The sequence below is a fragment of the Syngnathus floridae genome, chromosome 2, assembly GCF_059516105.1.
Source record: "Syngnathus floridae isolate MCC-2025c chromosome 2, RoL_Sflo_1.0, whole genome shotgun sequence".
In the NCBI taxonomy this organism is placed as follows: Eukaryota; Metazoa; Chordata; class Actinopteri; order Syngnathiformes; family Syngnathidae; genus Syngnathus; species Syngnathus floridae.
In genome coordinates, this window is record NC_142414.1 from 4732805 (window position 1) to 4745943 (window position 13139).

Sequence of the window (13139 nt, forward strand, 5' to 3'; positions counted from 1 at the left end):
CGGTCGCCGCTCCTGTAGGCCTCCTCCTTGACTTTGCGCAGCCTCCTGAGGTTCGGTGTAAACCAAGGTTTGTCATTGTTGTACGTGCAGAAGGTCTTAGTCTGCACACACAGATCCTCACAAAAACTGATGTATGATGTGACAGTGTCAGTGAGTTCATGCAGGTCTGAAGTTGCAGCTTCAAAAACTCCCCAATCGGTGCAGTCAAAGCAGGCTTGGATGTCCTGCCTTGACTCCACTGTCCACTTCCTCACAGTCCTCACCACAGGCTTAGAGGTTTTTAATTTCTGCCTGAATGCCGGGATCAGATGAACTAGACAGTGGTCCGAGAGTCCTAAAGCTGCACGAGCCACAGAGTGGTATGCATCCTTAAGTACGGTGTAGCAGTGGTCCAGTGTCTGTCTCTGGTGGGACACGTTATGTGCTGTCTGTATCTGGGGAGTTCGTGTGCGAGGTTCGCCCTGTTAAGATCACCCAGAACAATGATTAGTGAAAAAAATAAAAAAATGTGTTTGCTTATTTTGAAATATGACCAACACAAAATTTGACAGCTGTTCACACATTGTCATTGGCTTTCTGCACCCGTTTGCACAGGTGTGCAATTCGATACTACCTGTGCAATTCGATACTATCAGAATTCTTGCATTGACCTCACACGCAAGAGATACACGTGTGTTGTGTGCGCACCATCCGGGCTCCTGTGGTGGCGCACTAGCGTCGGGCATTAGGAGGAGAGCGAGGCTGCAGGCCTAAATATCCTTTTGGATTGGAGCAGGAGGCACCGGGCGACACTCCCTCACATTGTACTGAGAGACATCAATTAATTATGCGGGCAAACTGCTCGGTCTGAGGAGGGCTGCTACTGCTGGAGGTGGAGGTGCTGGTGGAGGTGGTGGAGGGGAGAAGACGGCAGCATCAATATGGCGACAACTGCAGTCTCTCCCAGATCATTCGCGCCTCTGCAGTCCCGCGACGGCTCCATGGATTCACTGTGACGCTTACGAGGTAAGCGCACCTTCCTTTACATGTGGAACTTGTTTTGTGTGCGATGCCAGGAGACAGCTGGGTTTTTTTTTTTGTTTTTTTGGGGGGGGGGTCGTCTTGCGTGAATGTCGCAGAGCTGCCCCGCACCCCCCTCTTGTTATTCCTAAAGATCTGAATGTGTGTCTTGAGCGTCGTCCTCGGACTGGACGCGAACATAAAATGTCAAATGCTGGTCGTATTTACTAAGGGAGGCAGGGGCGCGGAGCATAAGATGGTCCCCCCCCCAAAAAAAATCGTATTGCGGGACACTTGCCTCTAGCTAAAAAAAAACACATTGCGGGACACTTGGCTCTACCTTGGATGACAGGATGCGTGTGAGTAATCAATCCTTCATTTCTCATAGCTTCAATGCGTCTTTGTCTAATCGTTTATCTCTTTCTGTTTTTAAATATGTTCACGCACCCCCACATGCATGCACACGCACACAACGTGTATTGATTTGCTCGTCGACGAGACTCCACGGGTGTGGTGCACACCCTTCAAGGCGTCGCGATGGGGAAAATTGGATCTGGAATCGAGCGCGCCGCATGGAAGACTTTTGCATGTCTCACCAAAAATGATGTTAATGGTTCGTGAGGTTGCTGCATGTGACAAGGATTATTTTATATTTTTTGTTACCATCCACTGCAGCTGCAAACTGCCTGCCCGCCTCGGTTAGTGTGTCGCTTTGCGCGAAGTATCCTCCAATGTTACACAAACATCCACTCTGGTTGTCGTCACCGCCACAATCGCAGAAAACCCCTGAATGTGCGTGTCTATTGTAGTGTAGTATGTGGACGACCCTTTGGCTGTTTTATTTCCCGCCGTCAAAGGCCTGATCTATGTTCTTTTCTGAGCCTTTTAATTTTATACATGCACGCACGCATTGTGTATGCATGCGCGTTTGCCAGAAGAGCAGCAGAAGGCTCGGTACCTCTCTATTCCAGGGTCCATTATAAAAGCAGACGTTTTTGCATGAGGGGATACAGAGCGTTTGCTTGTATGTGCGTGTGCGCGTGCGTTTGTGTGAGAGAGAGCTTCTCACGACCAACATGTAACACGTAAATGTGTTGGGTGAGCGTCAAAATGAGTCAAATCTAAAGCCGCGACTGTCTAAGTAAATGGCACATCCGTTCTAAACTTGTGGCTTTTCTCCAATAGCTTGTATACCTTTTTTTCCGCCGAATGCTGGCTCACATGAGTTGAGTTGACCCTGAAATTTCCTGCAGCTTGAGCACTTGTCATGTTACCATCATACGCTGACTAAAAGGTTCTTCCTGAGTAGAGCAGCCGTTAAAGAGCAGCCTAATAAAGTAGCCTAAAATAGAGCAGTGCAGTGTTCTAGTATATGAAAATGTCTTAAACCCAAGATCCTGCTCAGTATACTTACTTTTCAAAAGCTTTCATTTATTTCCCTCCCAAAAAATTATCAACGTTTGAAGTGAATGTTTGTCCTTAAATTTTCTGCTTCACAATCAGGCACGCAAGAAACCACTGTCAATTGACACATTTGTCAACTGCAATTGGTAAAACATTAAGTCTTGCTACGGAAGGGTTGGCAACACATTAAAATATACCATGGCGTATTGTTCAGGGCATGTGCCAATAGCCTGGAGAAATGGCTGAGGTGTTTTTCTTCCCAAAACGGGACACAATAGCTATTTCAAAGCGAGTCTTACAGAATGATTACGTTAACGTCATTTCAACTGAAATGTCTGGAGCGACAGGGGTCACAACTATATTTGGCAGAGTCAGAATTTTACCGCACAGTCACCTTGTGGATGGACCCTCAAATGTTAGTTAAATAAAAAACTAAATTTGGCATAGTATTATTATTTGATGTTTATTCTTTATCTTTCAATTTCATTTAAAATTGAACGCATTTTTAGTTGGAGTGCAACTGTACAAGGCAAAATATTGAACAGTTTGGTCCGCTCTACACAAGACAATACAGCAGGTGTCACCAACCTTTCTTAAACTGAGAGCTACTTCCTGGATATTGATTAAGGCAAAGGGCTACCAGTTTGACACGCACTTCTGAAATAGCCAATTTGCTCAATTTGGCTTTCACTATGTGTTATTATTGTCATTTCCAGTTCACATGTAAGTGTGATTTTAACAACAATAGCAAAAATACAGTCAAACTTTGGTTTTTGACCACAATCCGTTCCAGAAGGTGGTTTGAGAAGCGAATCGGTCGAATTCCGAATCTATTTTTCCCATTACAAATAATGGGAAAAAATTTAATCCGTTTCAAGACAAAACACCCCGCCTTTTTTAAGCATTATTTTTCATTTGCGCATATTTGTCCGATCGCGCAACTGCAGCTCACCGCCGAACGTGCAACCGTAGCGCGTCGCCCACCGCGCAACTGCACCGTGCTGGTCGCATTATTGTGACAGAGCCGTCGCTGAAATTTAGAAAATATTTTTAAAGTCCTGATATACTTTCGAAAATGTAAGTGGACCTCAGTGTGCAGGGAGCTTAATTTGGCCCGATCGCGCAACCGCAGCGCGCCGGGCGCGCACTGTCGCATTGCTTTAAGAGCGTCTTTGTGTTCAAGGATGGCTTTACTGCTCCCACTTGCTTTCTTTGGAGGCATGATTAAGGGTTAATACAATCATCAAAGTAACGAAAATACAATAACAACAGAGTCAGTCGGCATCCGGGCCGCGCGGTCGGGTTTTCTCGGGTCCTCCCGCCTCATCTCGCGAGGTTCGACCTCCGAATTTTGTTCGACAACCGAAGATAAAAAATCTTGAATTTTTTGTTTGAAATCCGATTAGTTCGAGAACCAGGACGTTCGAAAACCGAGGTTTGACTGTAAAATAAATAGATGCTGCTCACTGACAAGTGCCGTTATTTGAGCTAATTTTAGAACAGTCCTGCGGGCGACTCATGCGGTCCTCACGGGCGACCTGGTGCCCGCGGGCACCGTGTTGGTGACCCCTGCAATACAGTAAACCCTCGCTACATCGCGGTTTGTTTATCGCGGTTTCAGTACATCGCAGAATTTAAAAAAAAAAAAAGACTTCTAAATTGAGGAGTTATGGCACAAAACTTGCCCACACGCCAGCAGAAGGCAAGGAGTGCCCACACAATTGCAGTGCGTACTGTTGTACCTTTTTATAAAAAAAAAATGTTAAAATAATAAGAGTTCTAAAAACATATTTACAGTGTTGTACCTTGTTATAGAAAAATTGTTATAACAATGAAATAGTTGTAAAAACATATTTATAGTATGTACACTTGTACCGTATTTTCCGGACTATAAGTCGCTCCGGAGTATAAGGCGCACCAGCCATAAAATGCCCCAAAAAGTGAAAAAAAAACCATATATAAGTCGCTCCGGAGTATAAATCGCATTTTGGGGGGCAATTTATTCGACAAAATCCCACACCAAAAACAGTGATGAACGAGCAACAACAGGCTAAACGATAGGAACAACAGGCTAAACGATAGGTATGCTAACGTGACAAACACAAATAAAGCGCTGAGAATGGGCCTGACGTAACATATAGAGTGATTAAGGACAACTATTACATGAATAACATGTTTATAAAACCATCGGTGTCACTCCAATTCATTAAATCCATCCATCGTTCGATATGGTAGCAACCAGCTAAATGATAGGTATGCTAACATGACAAACACAAATGAGGAGCTGAGAACGGGCCTGACGTAACATATAGAGTTATTAAAGAAAATGATTACATGAATAACACGTTTATAAAATCATCGGTGTCACTCCAATTCATGAAATCCATCGCTCGTTCTTTGTCAACAATGGGTGCGCACGGCTGAGGGCGCTTGCACTTCAAAATATTCCACAGGCTCATATAACGATAGATAAACTATATTTCAAATAACTATAATATAAGCCAATAATATTATCAAACCATCCGTGCACTTTAAATCCATTAAATCCATCGATCAAATTCCTCGTCCTTTGTCAACATCGCCGCGCGTGCGCCCTGACGTCAGCCTCGTCTTTATTCCACAGATCTAGTATATAACTATATTGTAGCGTTAACAAAGTAAAAGGATAGACGTGGGTTTGGTAAACGGCTCTTTATTAAACAAAACAAACTTGCAAGCGTGTGGCGGCGTGGACTTCCAGACACGAGAGCTCCATGGCATAGGACCGGGCGTGCGTAATGGCCATGTCCGAGCCCCATGCACCGTTCGCGGACAGCCAGTCGGCCGAGCGCCGGCCCCCGACTCAGTAGAGTAGGACCGGGCGTGCGTAAAAGCCATAATAGTTTTTCAAACCTTCTATGTCACCCCAAATCCTTAATTCCTTCAAACTCTTTGTCCTCTGTGTCACTTAGAAATGATCACCGCTAATGATGCCGGTAGCCCTTACGTGGGTACGTTTGTCCTTTATGTAAACAACCGCCGCGCCACGCCGTGCCACTGACGTCCCTTGAAATAGTAATCCATTGGTACATCACGGTTCTCCAAACTTTCTTTCTGCTGCTCGATTACTGTTTTCAGCTGCATATTTTACAACTGAAGTTTGTAACTTGCAAAATATGAGTTCCTTTTTGGTGCCATTTTTCTTAAGCCCACCCAGTTGATGAGTCACGGCCAACGGTGAAATTTAGAGCGCCCTCATCCAGTTTCGTGTGAAAATAAAAAAAATTTCAGATGTAGTTTTTTGTTTTGTTTATTTGGTTGTTAAATCAAAGTCTGCTTTATTGTCGATTTTTTTTTTCATATACCAAGACACACAAAGAGATTGAAATTACATTCCCACTATCCCTCGGTGAGACATACACATATGCATACAAGCAACACAAAAAAACCCAAGAAGGCACAAACAATGAATAAATAAGAGTGTTGAATAAATGATAAATAAATAGTAATAAATAATAATAATAAATATAAGAGGAGCAAAAATGGAGCAAGTGTACATACAGCAGACAGTGGACTTGGATATGGTGCTTTAAAGTGTTAATTGCTTTATTTGATGTTTTCTCTATTTTTTATGTTTTGAATATGTTCAAGATAAAGATATAAAAGCATGTGAAGTGATCAACTATATTAAAAATAACATGGGAAGTGGTCAACTATACTTGTAAGTCAGTGATGTCTTAATGATCAAGCAAAAATTTGTGAAAAAAAAAACATATATAAGTCGCTCCTGAGTATAAGTTGCCCCCCCACCCAAACTATGAAAAAACGCGACTTATAGTCCGGAAATTACGGTATATAAAGTCAAAGTCAAAGTCAGCTTTATTGTCAATTTCTCTACATGCCAAAGACACACAAAGAAACCGAAATTTCGTTCCCCCCTATTCCACGGTGACAAGACATGGCTCACAACAGACAAACAAGTAAACAAGTACAACAAAAGCGTGCTGAATAAATAATGAATAAATAACACAACAATAAATAAATAAATAAGAGGAGCAGAAAAAAAAGGAGCAAGTGCGCGTACAGCAGACATTCCCGAAAATAGCGCAACAGTGCCGCACGCTACGCAGAAGGGGGTAGCGAGTTCAGGGCCCTAACAGCCTGGAGAAAGAAGCTGTTGGCGAGTCTGGTGGTGCGGGAGCGCAGGCTCCTGTACCTCTTCCCAGAGGGCAGAAGGTCAAACAAAGAGTGAGCCGGGTGACTCACATCTCTGGCAATCGAGGTTGCCTTGCGGGCGAGATGGGAGGTGTAAATGTCCTTCAGGGAGGGGAGCGAAGCACCAATAATCTTACTAGCCGTATTCACTATGCGCTGCAGGGCCTTCAAGTTCTGTTCAGTGCAGTTACCACCCCAGACAGCGATGCAACTGGTGAGGACGCTCTCAATGGTGCCACGGTAGAATGTAGACAGGACTGCCTGAGGAGCACATGCACGCCTGAGCTTCCGCAGGAAGTACAGGCGGCGCTGAGCTTTCTTTGCCAGTGACGAGGTGTTTGCGGACCAGGAGAGGTCCTCACTGATGTGCACCCCCAGGAACTTGGTGCAGCTCACCCTCTCCACCACAGCACCGTCGATGATCAGCGGCAGGTGTGTTGTGTGACCCTTCCGGAAGTCAACAATGATTTCCTTGGTCTTATTGACGTTCAGCAGGAGGTTGTTGTCCCTGCACCACGTGGTCAGAAGGTCAACTTCCGACCTGTACCGAGTCTCGTCGCCCTTCGTGATGAGACCCACCAGAGTCGTGTCGTCAGCAAACTTCACTATGCGGTTGTCGCTGTAGGTCGCAGAGCAGTCATGCGTCAGCAGGGTGAAGAGCAATGGACTGAGCACGCAGCCCTGGGGGGCCCCCGTGCTCAGCGTGATGCTGGCGGAGATTTTGTCGCCAACACGCACCACCTGAGGCCTCTGACAGAGGAAGTCCAGTAGCCAGTTGCAGAGGGAGGTACTGAGGCCCAGCTCGTCGAGTTTGGAGATGAGTCGCTGCGGCACAATGGTGTTGAAGGCAGAGCTGAAGTCCACAAACAGCAACCTCACATATGAGTCCTTTCTCTCCAGGTGGGTGAGGGCCGAGTGGAGGGCAGAGCAGATGGCATCCTCAGAGGACCGCTTGGCACGGTACACAAACTGGAAAGGGTCAATGGTGGGGGGGAGAACGGACTTGATGTGCTCCATGACCAGCCGCTCAAAGCACTTCATGATGATGGGCGTCAGTGCCACAGGGCGGTAGTCATTGAAGCAGGACGGTGCAGGTTTCTTCGGCACAGGAACGATGGTGGCAGCCTTGAAACACGAGGGGACGATGGCCTGCTGCAGGGAAACGTTAAAGATGTCCGTGAAGACACCCGACAGCTCCCCAGCGCAGTCCTTCAGCGCTCGACCCGGGATGTTGTCAGGGCCCGCCGCCTTACGGGTGTCAATAGCGGCAAGCGCCCTCCTCACACAGTCGGCAGAGAGGCGCAGGGGCTGCTCGTGTGGGGGGGGAGTGGTCTTCAGCGGGCAAGTGCTGTTTTGGGCGTCAAAGCGAGCAAAGAAGCGGTTTAGATCGTTCAGCAGACGGACGTCGCCCTCACAGCTCCTCGGCGCGGGCTTGTAGGCCGTGATGGTCTGAATGCCCCGCCAAAGGCTACGTGCGTCCTTGCTGTCCTTGAAGTGGGTGGAGACCTTGCACGAGAACGCCTTCTTCGCTTCTTTGATGCCTCGGGACAGGTCGGCCCTCGCTGTCTTCAAGCCAGCCTCATCCCCCGCTCTGAAAGCCTTGTCCCTGGCCCTCAACAGTCTGAGGACAGCCCCCGTCAGCCACGGCTTCCAGTTCGCGCGAGTGACGACGGATTTCGAGCAAGTCACGTCATCGATGCACTTCGTGATGTAAGAGGTAACAGAGTCAGTATACTCCTCTATGTCCGTCCAATCGTTGTAGGCTGCTGCCTGCTTAAACAAGTCCCAGTCAGTGGTGTCGAAGCAGTCATGAAGTGCATCGGAGGCACCCTCAGGCCACACTCGAACCCGCCTCCGAACCGGCCTGGATGCCTTTACCAATTGTATATATATATATATATATATATATATATATACAATTGGTATACAAAAAACATATTATATGTTATATAATATATAACATATATAATTATATAGTATTATATAATATATTATATAATCGGACTCTTGATAATGGAAATATTTGGTGGGCCAGATTTAAAATAGAAGTGGGCCCTACTTTGCCCAACCTTTTTTCTAGTAGTGTTGGACTAAGCCTCTTTGGCACCTATGATTAGATAGCTGTGTATCGATCTTTCTGGCATCCATTAAATAGTTCAACTGAGAAATGGCAGCCCGGAAATTACGGTACCTTGTTTTAAAAATAAATAAATATGGAAAGTTGTTCTAAAAACATATTTACAGTATGTGTTAAGAATTCTCCATGTTATTTATGTTATTCAGCTATGCTTTGATTTGAGGTAGGGTGATTTTTGTCTACACTGTTTGTACTATGTGTCCTCTCTGCATCCATTGCAGCCTGGTCATCCTAGAAGAGGGAGCTTCCCATCTGTGGTCTCTTCTCAAGGTTTCTCATTTCCCCTAGCTGGAGTTTTGAGTTTTTCCTTGCCCTCTTGGGAGTTTAAGATCAGTTTAAGATCAGGGGGTGTTTGAGAATATCTTTCGTTCTTCACATGTCCTGAGTGTTGCTGTTAGTCACCTAAATGTTGAACAGAGGCTGTGATTTACCGAAGTCAAATTCCTTGTTTGGCACGCTCAAACATGGCGAATAAAAAAACTCTTGAATCTTGAATCTTGAATTTATTTTGAAGGCCGTTTTCAAGCGATACCACTTCCTGTTGGTTACAGTAGTATAGGAGTCATTGACGATGTAAGTGGGTCTCCTAACAAGAGAAATGAACGATCACACGTGTCTAACCTTTAGGACAATGTAATATTGCTCCAAATGTTCGTTTAAATTCCTTTAGAGGTCCGTTTTCGCGTGTTAGCACAATCGCGAATTAGATCTTTCCGCTAACTTGTTAGCCTGCCCAGTACGTCTTGTTAACATGTTACACGCACACACGTATAATATGTATATTTTCAGTATTTATACACAATTTTACGTATGTTATTTATACTAATTTATACTTATACTAATACTAATGTATTTTTTACATGTTTGAAACAATTATTTAATGTTCTAATAATAAAATATGCACTTAAATGGTTTCATATACATTTATTGACACAAAAAAATGCACAGATGAGAGGGTGACCGTACTTCGCGGATTTCACTTATCGCGGGTGGTTTTTGTAATCAATTATCCGCAATAAACGAAGGATTACTGTACACACGTTTTTGTTATAATACATCATTTTCAATTTATGTCCAATAGCTGTTGTGCTTGGCAGTCATGCTCTCGCGTTGTTGTAACTGTAGGAGGGTCCGTGTAGCCATGATTGCCATGTCACTTTGGGCTTCTTGTTTTGAAAAGGTTTTCATTTGCTTATTGTGAAATTGTAACCCCTATGTTGGACTTTTTCTGGTCCCAAACCCAGGAGAGACCACAAGCTTGCCTTTTTGTCCCTTATTTTACTGTACACAACTGGCAACACAGAGTACCTCTCACAAAGGTTTCTCATTTCCCCACGCTGGAGTTTTGAGTTTTCCCTTGCCCTCTTGGGAGTTTAAGATCAGGGGATGTTTGAGAATATCTGCCATTTTTCACATGTCCTGAGTGTTGTTGTTAGTCACCTAAATGTTGAACAGAGGCTGTGATTTACCGAAGTCAAATTCCTTGTTTGGCACGCTCAAACATGGCAAATAAAAACTCTTGAATCCTGAATCTTGAATTACAGAAGCGCGAGAGGGTTAACGGCATTGCAACAACACTTAAAGAGGTTATTGTATCGGAGATTAATCACAGTCATGGTTTCATAAAATCAAAATGTAAAACATATACATACGTATAATGGTGCCTCTACTTACGAACGATTACCGTAATTTCCGTATTATAAACCGCATCGGACTATAAACCGCACCAGCTAAAATCCGGGGATATTTTAGTTTTTTTCTTACATAAGCCGCACCGGACTATAAGCCGCACGTGCACACGAGTTTTTTACAAAGAAAGACAGTACACAGAAAGCCTTTTTACAGTTTGAATAACATACTTCAACATGTCTTTCTAAACATTGCCTGTGACGCAGCAGTAGTACCGCAGCAACACGGAAGTGTGCACGCGAGTTATTAACAAAGAAAGACTGGACACAGAAAGCTTTTTTAAAGTTTTAATAACATACCTTAGCATTTCTTTCCAAACACTGCCTGTGACGCGGCAGTAATGCCGTAGTAACACGGAAGTCACACAGCACTAATAGGGTTTGATTAAATAAAACATACCGGTAAAAGTCACTGAGACGCGGCGGTAACACAGCAGCAACACGGTAGCACAGCACTAACAGGGCTGATTAAAAAATCATACTAGTAAAAGTAAAATAAAGAGCTTCATCGTCTTCATCTTCCTCCTGTGCACTGAAACCATCGAAGTCTTCCTCAGTGTCCGATTGGAATAGCGTTAGATATCCTTCGCCTCACACTTTCTCAGTCTCTCTTTTGTCGTCACTTTTATGCATTTCTTCGAGTGTGATGAGGGTCTGTTCATGCTAATCTTATTCATGCACGAAGCGCTAAATTACATTAAACTAGCGAGCGACACGTATAGCTCCAGAGTAGACGGGACAACACAATGTCATCAACATCGACTACCTTTAGCTTAAAAGCGGCATCATATGCATTTCTTTTGTCCCCCATAATGACGGTTTGTGTATAAAAGCTTCCTTTGAGCAATGTCCGTCTTGATCGCGTCAAAACACAAACTAGCACGTCTTCTTCGGCGCATTATCTCTTCTTCGTCTCGCTCTAGCAGGAAGCAAGAGCCGTAAAAATCCATAAATACACCGCGCCGCCATTTAAGCCTCAGGGTTCAAAGTAACCTTCTCAATAAAATGCATTAAAAGTTCACATTCATTACAACTTGTTTTTGGTGAGCAAAATGTCAGAAGAATTGAATTGAAATGTTGATTGATTGGGTTTTAGTACAATGCAGATGGTCCAAACAGCACCACTGCTTTGCGTAATCTCTGAGTCACATGGCAGACTAAGAGAAAGGGTTTAGAGCACAGGTGTCAAACTCAAGGCCCGTGGGCCAGATACGGCCCGCCACATCATTCTATGTGGCCCGCGAAGACATTGTGCATCAAATTGCATTACTAGAATTGCAAATTGTCTTCACTCTTTTTTTAAAAATACTTGACCAGTTGTTTACTCGTCTGATTTGAAAATGAGTTATTTGTCAGTTTGTTTTGTAGCTTTTACCGTATATAATATGAGGTGCTCATACATTTATTTGGGTTGACAGTCATAATGGCCCTCCGAAAGAAGCTATGACTACAATGCGGCCTGTGAAAGAAATGAGTTTGACACCCCTGGTTTAGAGCCCTTTGACGCAGGTCACCGAGTGTGCATTCCTACTAAATCTCATAATAGTCACAAGCAAGACAGCCAGAATAAGTAGCAGTCATAGTAGTCTTTCAAAATAGTATTTTTGTTGTTATTTTTTTCTTCAAGATACCGCACAACAGTGGTCCACAGCCTTTTTACGAGTGTATAAAAGTGATCAAGTCATCACAAAAATTAGGAAAAAAATCTTATATAAGCCGCACCTGACTATAAGCCGCAGGGTTCAAAATTTTGGAAAAAAGTCGCGGCTTATAGTCCGGAAATTACGGTATACTTACGAACTTTTCAAGATACGAACCGGAGCCTCACAATATTTTTTGCATCTACTTAGGAACCAATTTTTGACATCCGATCCCGACCAGGTTCCCCTATCCCCAAGCAAAGTTAGGAGGTCGAGAAAAAAAGTGATATTTTTTGTTTTGAAAAAGCAAAACTAAAACTGTTATCTGTGTTTTTACACAGAGTAAAATGACTTCTGGGATAGTCCGTCACGCATGATTTGCTTTTACATTGATTCCTACGGGAAACGTTGCCTCTAGTTACAAACGTTTCTACTTACAAACCCGATCGTGGTACCAATTAAGTTCGTAAGTAGAGGTACCACTGCATTCAAAATCTGAGATGTGCGATGACGTCATGCTACAGGCACTCCAATTGGACAAACGACATGACATTACACCTGTTAAATAAGGATATGGGTGTTGGTCTCAATGTATATGTCTTGGAAAAACGTCCGCGATGGTATAATAAACATACCGTGGCTCCAAGGTATAAATTATGTTACGGTACGGAATCCAATCACCTCTATGACAATGTAGGGACGCAGGTCCTTGCAAATTGTCCAATCGAGGTTGTTATCCATCTCTCCCGCCTTTTCAGAATGATTGCTAAAAGCTGCCTCTGAAGTTGTTATTTAGGGTTTTCTTCCTTGGCACCGTTGACACCCATATCAATCTACGCACAGCTGTCCAGTTTATTGTTTCTCAACTGGGAGTAAAATCCAAAATACTTTAAAACCTTGGCTTTGAACTAAAATGGTGCAAGTGTAAATTGTTTTTTTTCCTATCCCCTCCATTGAAGCTACAGTCTTGTCTCTTTTGAGTTGTCACAAAACTGTGGTTGTGCAGTGCTGCCCTTTATCAACCTGGTAGATTAACATGTGACTGGTTGCTTGTAAAGTTGCTTGTGCGACACGGTA

The 13139-nt window shown here is 43.9% G+C and overlaps 1 protein-coding gene across 6 annotated transcripts in view; it reads left to right on the top strand.

Annotated features, from left to right (window-relative positions):
* The first annotated feature begins 653 nt into the window (after positions 1-653).
* The window catches only part of scn8aa (sodium channel, voltage gated, type VIII, alpha subunit a), a 131499-nt gene continuing 119013 nt past the window's right edge, over positions 654-13139 (top strand). For 5 of the 6 annotated variants that reach the window (XM_088368783.1, XM_088368779.1, XM_088368778.1 and 2 more), the window contains exon 1: positions 654-1005. The gene's annotated coding sequence lies outside the window, so the exon portion shown is untranslated. Of the gene's footprint in view, positions 1006-1149; positions 1359-13139 lie in introns of those variants that run through there. The other variant, XM_088368781.1, reaches the window with a different exon arrangement.